Source organism: Eucyclogobius newberryi, unplaced genomic scaffold, assembly GCF_026437365.1.
Source record: "Eucyclogobius newberryi isolate DKJ021-1_F unplaced genomic scaffold, fEucNew1.0.hap1 SCAF_18, whole genome shotgun sequence".
Taxonomy (NCBI): Eukaryota; Metazoa; Chordata; class Actinopteri; order Gobiiformes; family Gobiidae; genus Eucyclogobius; species Eucyclogobius newberryi.
The window spans coordinates 15,512,071-15,524,509 of NW_027315812.1; the positions used below are offsets into that span (position 1 = coordinate 15,512,071).

General features: G+C 36.7%; 1 protein-coding gene across 5 annotated transcripts in view; it reads right to left on the reverse strand.

Annotated features, from left to right (window-relative positions):
* The window catches only part of tpk1 (thiamin pyrophosphokinase 1), a 68,245-nt gene extending 64,412 nt beyond the window's left edge, over positions 1 to 3,833 (reverse strand). For 4 of the 5 annotated variants that reach the window (XR_011927713.1, XR_011927712.1, XM_072450664.1 and 1 more), the window contains exon 1: positions 3,774 to 3,833. The gene's annotated coding sequence lies outside the window, so the exon portion shown is untranslated. Of the gene's footprint in view, positions 1 to 3,298; positions 3,438 to 3,773 lie in introns of those variants that run through there. The other variant, XM_072450663.1, reaches the window with a different exon arrangement.
* Positions 3,834 to 12,439: the final 8,606 nt, after the last annotated feature.

The window sequence follows — 12,439 nt, forward strand, 5'->3', positions numbered from 1 at the left end:
TGACAGCAGGTCTAAGGTCTAAACGAAGGCAATTGACAAATATAGCCGCAAGCGGCAATGATCGGCCCTCGCCACGCCGCCGCCACACCGCCGCCACGCCGCAAGAGGAGGGGGCGCTAACGCGCCCCAATTGTCCTTTAATTACGCCTACTGCTGAATCTGTGACGCTGTCACATCTTCTCCCCTTTGTTTTACCATCAAAAAGCTATTTTATTTTGAATTCTTGGCAAAATGTGCGGCTTTGCCGCACAGACACCGTGACTCTTTGAATGAAAATGTGGATAACTTTTGATGGTCCTGAAGATGAGTCTCACCAAATTTCAGGTTAATAGGGCTGACGCCCTGGGAGGAGTTTGTGAAAGTCTAAAGTGTAAACATGTTCTGGCGATTTCCCCATTGGAATAACATGAAAGGTTTCGGTCATCGTTACGGCAACGCCATAACAATTATGACATGGGTCTCATTGACTTTTTTGATGGGGATGCTAAAATTGAGTTGTGTGTCAAATTTCATATAATTTCGCAAAACTAAACATTTAACCTCCATATAAAATCTGTAGGGGGCGCTGTGGCGCCAAATTAATTTATTTCACTTCAAGTAGGTTTAGGGCAAAGAGTTTAACAACTGATTCTAATTTGACGCAATTCGGACTTTATCCGCGCAAACGGCAGAAATTTTAAATAAGGGAGATTTCTGAAATTCTAGCTACAGTTTGCGGCTTTGCCGCACAGAGACCGTGAGAGGTATCAATGTAATTTGGATAACTTTTGATGTCCCACTCCTCAGTAAAATTTTCACCAAATTTCAGCTTTTTAGAGCCAACGCCCTGGGAGGAGTTCGTAAAAGTACGACGTTTGGAAAAACTCCGAAGTCATGTTTAGCCATTTTTGAACCAATATGGCCGACATTTGGTTGGGTGGACGGCGTTGCCGTAATAATATTTTTTACTTCTCTTGTCACCATCTACCTCGGCGCCAAATTTCATGATTCTACGATCAGATTTTTTTTGGGTCATTTCCCATCTCTCAATGCATTTTTGGTACATTTGGGGGCGCTGACGCGCCAGTTTTTTTTGTTTTAGAAAAGGGAAATAGCCAGAATGTAGAGAGGCACGATTTTTAGAGGTGTGAACATTTTTGTGACTTTTCGTCAATGTTCAAAAATAGGGGGGTTGGTCCCGAGAAGAAGAAAGAATAATATTCCGATGCGAAAACAATGTTTCCCATTTTTCAAATATCATAAACTATACATTTTCGGAAAGCGCTCGCGCTTTCCTACCTCATGGTGTGGGTCCCTGGTCACTGACGGGTACTTTCGTTAATTTTGAGTGGGCTCCGCCCACTTTGTGTTTTTGGCCCTCTATACAGTAATAATGTTCAATTTTTGCATTACATGTTTATATGAACGGAACATGCAAGAGATGGGGAACGTATTCGTGAGCTACTTAGCGCAAATGAGTGCTTTATATGGGGATGACGACCGCTTCGCGGTCGTCATCTCAATGTAAAGTGCTCGTTTAGTGCGCACTTTTGCACGGGCTTCGCCCGTTTACAACGGTAATGTTCCATTTTCCTACTACTAATTAGTATGCACGGGGCGTGCATGAGTGGAGGAGTGCGTTAGTGAGTGTTTGGAAGTGGGCGAGCGCTTCGCGCTCGATTTCGTGCGCACTACGTGCGCACTTTCGCAGCCGTGCTTCGCACGGCCTTACGAGATTAATAGGCCTCTCGCCAGCTTGTGGCGCTCGGGCCTAATTACAGGTTTTGACCAGAAACATTAGTTTCTCACTCTCTCATCCTCTTGAGACTATCTCAATGTGGTCACCTCACAGTTTCGGTTGAATGGGATGTTTGGACCATGTGGATTAAGTAAACAAACATGCGCGACAGGTGACATTATTTGGAGAGTTCATAACTTCTAAATATAAACTTACCAAAGGATGTTCAGGGATGTTCACTAGAGGTGAGCAGGGTCTATCAAGCTACTGTTGTTTTATCAACGCGTAAAATTTGATGTGAATCCAGACAAAGTCTTTTAGGGGGGAGGGGGTCCAGAGAGAGACGAAAAAAATTAGGTCTTTTCAGCTTCAACCCATTTTGAGATGACTTACTTACTTACTTAGGCAACACATCAGTCCACATACAGTAATGTACAAATCAAGAAGTTAATAAGGAAAAAGGTGTATTAAAAAGTGCAGCGTTGACCTGTGAGCACTTGCCAGGGGTTACCGGTAGTTGGAATGATTTAAAATTCAAAAAGTGGAATGGAAAATACATTGAATAGAAAATGTGTTTTTGCAACCTGTTTTTGCATCCATAATAATGGATTAGGGTTAATCATTAAAACAAGAAAATAGTTTTAATTGGCAACTTGCTAGTGCGCTGATTTATCATGACTAAAAAACACAAGTATGCCACATAGGAGTTATTCAGCGTGTGAAACAAGTACACTGAGGGGGTACTCAAAAATACATGCTCGAACATACTTGAGTTTAAAGTAGCCTATTTATAAAATGAGTTCTACGAGAAAATATTTTTTTTATATATGAACTAAAGGTAGATGCGGAAAAGATATCATCAGTTTAAAATAGTGTGAATGGTGTTTTGAACATATGCAATTTAAAGAATATCAAATATATTGACAGTAAAAAATGCTACACAAAGAGCTGATGTAAAAACATTAATGAAAAAAATAAGTTGTTATGTATGGAAATAAGGTGATACTTCTGACATTTCACATTTGTCAGATAGTTAAACTAATTCATTTGGAGACATGTTTTAGCCACAGATCTGTTGGATTGAAATAATAATCACCTCCCAAAAAATCAAGCTATTAATTTTGTCAAAATCGCCTATCCCAAAATATAGGACACGCTAGTTTATGTACCCAAATGTAAAAAACAAAAAAACATGCAATACAACATACTTATTATTACTATGTTATTATTGCATTTCTGCATACAGTTTACATTATTATGTCACAATTAAAGTAAAAATTATGCAGAAATTATAAATAAGAATTTCCAAAAAAGGATAACACAAAAATACAGTGGCGTTTGGTTTAGTGTCCTGACTGAAGTGCTAAATAAATCTTTTTTAATTAATTGTCAACTTTTTCCCCCCATGGACCAATTCCCCATGTGATTGAGTGGCGTAGCAGCTTAATTAATAATACATTCGTCTGTCAATTAGGGAAAGGAAAGCAGCTGCCACAGAAGAGACACGTGCCTATGCTCTGCCTGTAAAATAAATGGATCATTACGTTAGCCTTTGTTTACTGAGATACGCCATCTACTTACCTCAAAGTGCAGTAAACAAACATAAGACCGCGGATCACACTGTTCTGTGCGTCTTCCAGTTTATAGCCTATTCTGTGCTGGTGACCGGTGGTGATTATAGTGGTCTTGACTCGCATTCCACTCAAACCCACCACATTCCAACGGGATCTATGTGGTTAAACATACACCTTATTACTATTACTAACCGGACTTGGCGTCAGATTAGCAACCACGTGGGATCTGGACTTTGGAACAGTCACAAAAAGTCAAAGAGCATGACAATTAATGACCCATCCGCGTAATAAAAAAAAAGCATGCCGAGGCTGTCACGCGCCGTAGCATCCACAGATTTTAGCCTAAAGATGCTAACACGCGTCTATTCCGAACCATTTACGCATAGAAACGGGACCTCGGTACGCTCGCAATAACCCGATTGTAAAGTGCACGACTGCCATTGTTGCATTTTAATGTTAAATGATAAAAAACAACAACTTACAGCATCACGGGACTTCCGCCGCCGATGTACACAAAAGTAAACGAGTGCAACGCAGGAAGTCCCCGGAAGACTGAGCGGCAGCGCTAAAACCTGTGGGGACCTCTAGAGGACGCAAAGGGAACAGCGCCAACCACTTTTCATGGTCTTTCAGCTTATGGTGCATGATTTTTAAGGGCATTATGTCACTTTTCTGGTGGAGGGTCCGCTACATGTTGTTCTCTATGGAGTGTTGCATAGAATATTCAATGGTATGGCATTATATCGATCTTTTCGTATGGAGAGGAAAGCAATGTGACGCAACCAGGTCAAGTTACGGGTCCAATCTGTGGAGAGGCGACCTAGGTAAAGCCAGGTATGGAATTGATACTGTAGTGGTAGTACTGTACTCAACAAAATTATAAACTTGTATTTCTCTTTCTAGAACAAAATAACTAATCTGCATCTTGAATTTTGCCAGTTTTTCAAGGTATTATGAACACACGTAATTTAGAAATAGATAAATGCAAAATATTTCTGGGAAAGCAATGGTATTTCCATGGAGACAAGCTGGTAGCCAATCTTTGTAGAAAACTTACAGAGTACACTTTTAATAGAGATGTCATCAATTAACATGAGAAATGAGTAAGTAAGTTAATTTTATTTGTATAGCACCTTTCACAGACAGAAGTCACAAAGTGCTTCACGAAACACAGAATAAAACACACACAACAAATTTACAGTGAGCAATATATACAACAATATACAGTAAAATCAGCCGCTAAAACACATGCAATTAAAAGGCTTGACTAAATAAAAAGGTTTTGAAATGAGAAATATTAAGTGGAAAACTCTGCAACGGAAGAATACCATCTTACCTTATTGAATTTGGTTAGTCGTCTTTATGAATATTGGTTTGTATATTCTAAGCATACATTGGACAGCAAAATCTGCTCTTCTATAGTACTAGTGAGTGCTAAGATTAGTTTGTATCTACTTGATTGATCCAACCCACAACTCCTACCATTGGAACTTTTTGAATATACTGTAAAATGCAACATAGTTCTTTGGTAGATCTTTTCTTGGTTATAATTTTTCTGCTGACATAAGATTGTAATTAGGTAATAGCTTTTTTATATTAGATTAGTGATATGGAGCCTTAACATTCAGGCAATTAGCCGCTCCAGTGATTTCTCTGCAAGAAACTGCACCGGGTCTTGTCTTGACACAAATCGAGTAGATCAAGCAGAAACTTTTGAGCTCAAGATATTTATTTCTGACATCCTAGCAGTGCTGAGGTTATGGCCTAATGTTATTTCTGAATAATGTGGGTGTAAGAGCAGAGTAGCAGAGATTTTTTTTTTTATATTCACTGTCATATTTTACAGGTTGATTTAACTATTAATACAGGTAGAGTTTTGAATAAGATGTACAACCTAGGTATATAAAACATTATTTTTTTTTACAGCAACCGGATTTCATTAATGGTAAAATTATGTCAGTAAAAGGATACAAAGAAATGAGAACAGGCAAGATCAAACTGTGGTTTTGTATTGTTTTGTTGTTTTTAGCATCTAATGGGTCGCAATCAATAATTTATACAGGATTGGAACACAAATACATGCTGTCTTGGCTTCTTTTCCCACAACCGCTTGCTCCAAATGCAAGGACAACAATAGCTCAGAGGCTCACTCAAGCACTAAGATCTGTTGAGGCGAGTGTATTGAGACAGCAGCAAAGGAAAAAGCAAAACTCCAGGCATTTCTTACTTGGATCTGGGAGAATAGGTAAGTAATTGGCCATTTATACACCTGTAAATGGTACAATGTTTTGTGAAAATATTTTTAAAGTAGCTGTATTCATTCTGTACTCGGATATTTTTTTCAAAGCACATTTAAATCCCATACTGTTGCACAAAAATCATTTAAGCTACCCAACTTTACATTTTGACTCAAGAATACATGAACAGTATATAACATTTCTTGATATTGGACAACAATGCACAATTATCTAGTGAACTAGTTGTGCTGGAAATGCAAGACACAGATTAGTCATTTTGTTCTAGAAAGAGAAATACAAGTTTATAATTTTGTTGAGTACGGTACTACCACTATCGTATCAATTCCATACCTGGTTTTACCTGGTTCACTGTGAGTCCACTCTGGGGGGTCCTTAAATCTAAATTCCTCTCATCATTATCCACCTGTTTCCGTTGTTAGACCTTAACGCACATACATTAAATAAAAAACCTGCGGAGAGAATGTCTGCTCAGCTCTGATCCATAGGAGACATCCATTCTCTGAGTATCAATTATAAATACATGTATGAATACATCCCAGGGTGAGTGCATTCTTCATTGGAGCAGGCTTTTACAAGGCGGTGCCACCTGAATGTTTGATCAGATCTGCCTCTCGCTCCCGCTCTATCTCATTTATCATCAAGCCTGGCCTCCTGCTCTACACTTCACTCCGTCTCATTTTTGGCCATAGGCAGTTTCTCTAAGCCACAGTCTGTACACAATTAAATCTTAACTTTGCAACTGAACAATATTATTTACTGCCTGTTATTTGTTTCAATTTATTCCTGCATTTGCATCCTAAAACATATTGATCATCTTTATTGGGTTTTAAGCCTTTTTAAGCCTCCCTGGAAAATGCAGTTTTTGTTTGCATACATGCACATTGAGTTTCCTTGAGTATGAATATACCTGTGATTTCCCTTGCAAATGTATTGAATGTATTTCTTATTTTTTTTTTTATTTGCAACATTTGGCAGCCAAGCTCATATGCTCAAAAATGCATATTTTCTTTGTATATTTCTATTAAGTTTAAGGTATATGTCAATCCATAGGTGTTATAAAAGGAGGAAAATTGGAGCGCGTTGGCGATATGTTATATAAATTTATGAAATGTTGAGAGAAAATCTCCAGATATAGCAAAGAGAACATTCAAAAAAATTACCCTCTTTTAATGCAGCCAACCCACAGCAATGGTTTGCCTCCAATAACAATATCTGAATTCATCCAAAGCTGGATACCTGTAATTATGTCTGAGGCGGGTGGTATTGGAAAGTTAACCTTGAAACCATTTGTTCAGTTTTATACAACTTGACAACCAAGGAGGTTTTTAAGGAGCAGTTCAGGTTTTTTTAAATTCAATCCACTATTTTGAAAAGAATTGTAAAAGTAATTTACTTTTCATTTTATCTGGTTTAGTTTTCCATATAAAGTTTAAAGATATTAGTTCAAAATGTTTATAAACCTAGTACTTGGTGAAGATAGAATCATTCATAAATATACAAACTGGGGATAACCAATGTAGTTTGACCTTTATTGTTAGGACATTCCCCACGCCCCATTTTTCAATCGTTCTATTGTAATTAGGGCTGAAACAATAAATCTAGTTTACTGCCTCAATGATTCATTTAGTTTACATATTTCATATAAAACATGCAAATCTTTGGCGTGCAGGGACTTTCGTTTCACACAGAGCTTCTTTCCGCATGGACCTGCCACAACTAAAGCACAACAGAGGAGAGAGCGGCGTATTTTAAACTTACGAGTGTGACCAAGAAGGATAGTTTTGCTGTGTGAAAGAGCACAGAGGACCGCAATTATGAAACAGAATGTCTGTGATGACGAGCCTGAAGTGAACGGCACACGGAGCCAACGCTGCAACATGACAGAGTTACAGGTATCACTGGCCTCACTGACATGAAGTTTCTTATTTTAAGTGATGTGAAATAAAAGGCAAATTGATTCATGACTACTGTAACTGTCACAAACACAGTCTGGTGACATGTTAATTTATCCTTTATATATATTCTAATTGGTGAAGTATTGCTGTTTTGGGGACATACTTAGTTTATATTGTTTATTACTATGAACCATAACATTTATTAAAACAATAGTTAATATACTTTTTTCATAAATTTAATTGGAATGTAAAAACAACTTATTGATTACTCGATTGATCAGACAATAATCTATAGATTACTGGATTACTAAAATAGTCAGCAGCCCTAATTATAATTGTATTCAACAATCTCTTCCAAGTTGTCAGGCAGGTGAATCCCTAAAATATTAACTGCTCCAATGGTCCAATTAATTGGAGCTGAGCTTCTTAAAAAGAAGTTTGTGTCTTTTATTGATCCTATTCTCAAGATATTGCACTTCTCAAAATTGGATCTTAACCCTGAAATCTTTGAAAAACTGTTTAAATCCATAATTAATGCTTCCAAAGTTCATCGTTTTAGTTGTATAAAAAAGGTGGTATCATCAGCATACATTGTCACCTTAACTCTTTACCATTTGGTAACAAGTCTTTTATTCTTGGAAAATCATTCGAGATGTGCCCATTGTTTATCACTTGACAAATAGGATGATTAAAGAGAGTTTTAAACTACTGTGTACTATTATTTACAAAATTAAAATACTCAAGAAATGAAGAAATGTTTAATTTCCCTCTGAATAATATCAGATACTTTTTCAAAATCAGCCCAAAAAATAATCCTGGTACCTGGTTATTGCCATAAAAATCTGTTGTTTCAAGTATTTGTCTCAAATTGTCATTATGTCCTTCAGGCTTGATTACAATTAATAATGTTGCCACTATTTTGTTTTAATCTTAAAGAAATACATTTACAAAGTATACAGGTATCACAACAGCAGGTTCAATGCTCTTGCTTTTTGAAATGGATTGGCTCTTTATATTTATATATCAGGATTCTGTTGTAAAAGTAATGAGATAATACCCTCTGTTTGTGACGGGTATAATATTTCCTGTTGAAATTAGTAATTAAAACATGTCAATAAGGGTGTTTTGATTTCTTCTTCTATACCACCGGAATGCGATCCACATTAGGTGATTTCTTTCAGAAAAATAATTGATGGCTTCCTGTAGCTCTGTGATTCCTCCCTCACAGCTTGATTGTTGTACTTGGGAGTTTCTTAAATCCTTGTTTAAGGAGGAAACTGTTCAGTCAGGTTTCTGGTGGGTTCCAACTTTTTATCGAACAAATATGCTGCTTTATAATATTGAATTTCTTCCAGTAATATTTCTTGTGGATTTGTTAGCAGAACTTTATTTTTAAATGAAGTCATTATGTTCTTTTTGACATAATGTCGTTTATTAAACTCTGCTCTGTGCATTTTTCACCATTCTCCAGCCAAGCAGCTCGTGATTCCACAAACATGTTCATAATAAAGTCCCTCCAATACATCTAGTTTTCATATTTTATTTCATTAAAATTTCCTTTTCTTCTGTATAATTTGCATCTAAAATTTGATGCTGCTCATTTATCTCTTTTATTAGATCTTTCTCCTTCTTTAAATATTTCCTTTGTTTAATTGAGCACATCTTAATTACATGTCCTCCAAAAGAACATTTAAAGACATCCCAAATGTTATGTGGATTAGATGATTTGTCATTAATTTAAAAAAATGTGTTAATGAATCTTTTAGTTTTTGAAGGAAAAATAAATCATCATTAAGAATAGATGAGTTAAAGTTCCATTTACCACGTCCCCCAGAACACTGCAAGTTATTAATTTGTAACAACATCAAACTATGATCAGACAATTTAAGGCGATATAAATCGTACACATTTGAACTGAGACGCATCAAAGCAAAACAAGCTCTTCTGAGTAATGCTTAATGCCTCTTGATTAATAGAGTTCTTGAGTAAAAAATATGCAACAATCAATGACTCAACTGCCCTCACACAGAATGTGGAAAGTTTCTGCATTCTGATTCTAACATATTAAACACTTTGTAGACTTTGCTCTAAATCTTTTTTTAAACATTCCGAAGTCATTGCAAAGTGCCCATTTATATCGAAAATCTCAAACTTTTGTTGCATTGATTGGCAAAACTTAACTGAACAAATACATTTCTTATTCTATTCTTCTGTGCATGTAATTCTTTTTTTTTTCTTTTTTTTGACTCACAAAAAAACCTTAACAGACACAACTGCGGCACATTTAATGCACAGCTTGAGCATCCTCACAGCTGGCAGAGGCTGTTGTACACAAATACTCGACACTAACCACATCCAGGCATCCGCTCCTCTTATTTCTCCTGCAGCAGCACCAGTGTATCAAGATCTCCTGCCAATAGCTTTTTAATGATATCTTTGAGGAATATGCAGACTCTCTTGGTTTTACGCAAATCCACAGTGCTCCGCTAATTGCCTTCATGATTTGAAACATAAGGAATGGTTAGTTTTTTCCCAATTATTCACCTGTCTGAGAGGGAGCATTACTGTGAGGTTATGGACAATTAGGTCTAAAGAGAAGTGGAAGAACTCTTCAAGTAAAAGTGCTTACGTTAGGCTGGTCTTTTTGTATTTAGCTGTTGAAATAGGTTTTTGTATCTCATCTTATTCTGCTTTTACCAGAAGTATAAATGATACAAAATAGATCAAAGTAAAAAATGGATACTAACCATGTAACTAAGAACAGCCTTCTACCTGTTGCATTGGTGCTATTTATAATAACGCATTTGCACATTTACAAAGATTAGGAAAAGAAAGCAAACCTGCAGCCAAATCAACTTCTATTGTACACAAAATTGGTCACAAATCTATAGTCTCTTTTAAGTTAAACAACACATTTGTAAGCGCTGTAAACAAACACACCTACCGTAACTTCTACTTCATACAGGGGTGGAATATAACTAATTACAAATACTCGCATTGTATATTACATATATATTTTAGGGGGGTCATTGCACTTTTTTGAATGGAGTTTTAAACCTGTTATACTTGGAATTTAGTGTAATTTTAACTGCGCAATTGTTATATTTGTTTCATCTAAAATCATTGGAATTACAGCGCACAAGTCCTGATTGCCCCAGTGCTCGTGTGTCTCACCTCTATTTCTGCTCCTTTCTTTATCTACAAATACACATAACAACTGCATCACCTGCTCTGATTGGCCAGAGCTCAGAATATGCAGCTTGTGATTTAAAATAACTTAAAATTCAGCTTTAAACTCTTAAATGAATCACGTTTTCAATAAAAGTTATTAAAATTGCATTAAAAAGTACTTTGAGTAGTAGTATTCATACGTGTGTTTTACTTTAAACTGTTGGCTGCACTATTTGCACAAAAAAATAATACAAAAGTGGTAAGTTGCAAAACATCAAAATATAACTACTATAAAATAATACATATATAATTCCTACCACGATCGCATTGTTGAATATCTGTCCTCCTCAGGTATTTACCTCCTGCATGAGACAAAGCACCAGCATGGGAATTTGCCTTTTATTTTCTCCTCAAGGTCATTCTTGTGTGAAGTGACTGTGTTTGCCTTGCTTCATTTTCCTTTATCAGCCTCAACTGGCCCGAGAATCATTATCCTTGCAGAATACAGCTGTTATTGTTATAGATAATAACACCAAAACCAGACAGGCTCCGACTGACATGCAAATCCACGCGCACGTTTTAATCCCCCCTATCATTAGCTTCCTGTCTCTATGCCTTCACCGGTGCATTCTTCCACTAATGCAATTTCTCTTTGTCTCCTCTATATTCCTTTTATCTGTCTAACTTCGCATCCCTAATGGTTTCTACCATATTCTTTTTCTGTTTCTTTCAATGCATTTGTGCCTGTCAGCGTGCGGAAAACTTTTCTGTTTAGGTGAAAGCTTTATTACTCAGGTTCGGATTAGGTAGGTGAACTTTTCTGAATCCAACATTGGGCATATAAGTAGGTCATTTCATTTTCTATGTGTCAAGGCTTATGATGACCCATTTTGAATGAGCAAGACATAAGGTCAGCGGAGGACAGCATCTTTTTGTGGTTGTTTCTGAAGAAGTTTTTAAAAATGTTTTTCATCTTTTAGAAGCATGGGGTGAGGAAAGAGACCTCAAAGAATCAAAACTATCAAAACTACCTCTGTATACCGTTAACTAGAAAAAATATTAAGTTGCACTGCCTTATCACTGTCATACAAGTGCATAGTGTACTCCTGTCCTAGCAATGCAATAAAGCTATCCAACTAAACTGACCTGTCATTTAAAATACTTTTACTACTCAACAGTATAACATTTTAAAAAATGCTTCAGAAAATGTGTTCCAAAAGTATATAATTTAAATTGAGTTACACTGAGAATTATGCTTTAGGGCTTTTCCAGATGCCAAAGTTGCTTTACATATTCGTGTATAATTTATTCACTCTCAATACCAGCCAATAGACACACTGACAGTCCGTGTTAGTCTACCTCAGGGCAGCTGTGGCTTCAATAGTTTTCCACCACAGAGTAGGAAGTGAATGAATAATGCACAAAATATGAGTCCGGAAAAGTGCTGAGAGACCAATGAATTATCATCATTATTAGTTGTATCCACCGCCCCAACTCTGGGCTTGTGGGCGAGCTGGAAAAGGTCATGTAAGAACAAGCAGAGTTGAGTTGAAAGTTGACTTCTGGGACTTGACGGTGGTTATCATGGTCACTTCTTCCCTGTGGAGTTACCAGGCTTAATCCTACCTGGAGGCCACTGACTCATAAATCCAGAGAGGTGTATCATGGTACAATATCACTGCAAGAGCTGAGGCCAAGAGTCCTGAAACTGGCTATAACAAGGCACCCCCAAGTTTTCCCAGGTAATTGCTAAAACTTTTAAGATTGTTTACTGCCATTCATGATGACAAATGCATATAGCTACCAAGATTAAATTTACATATT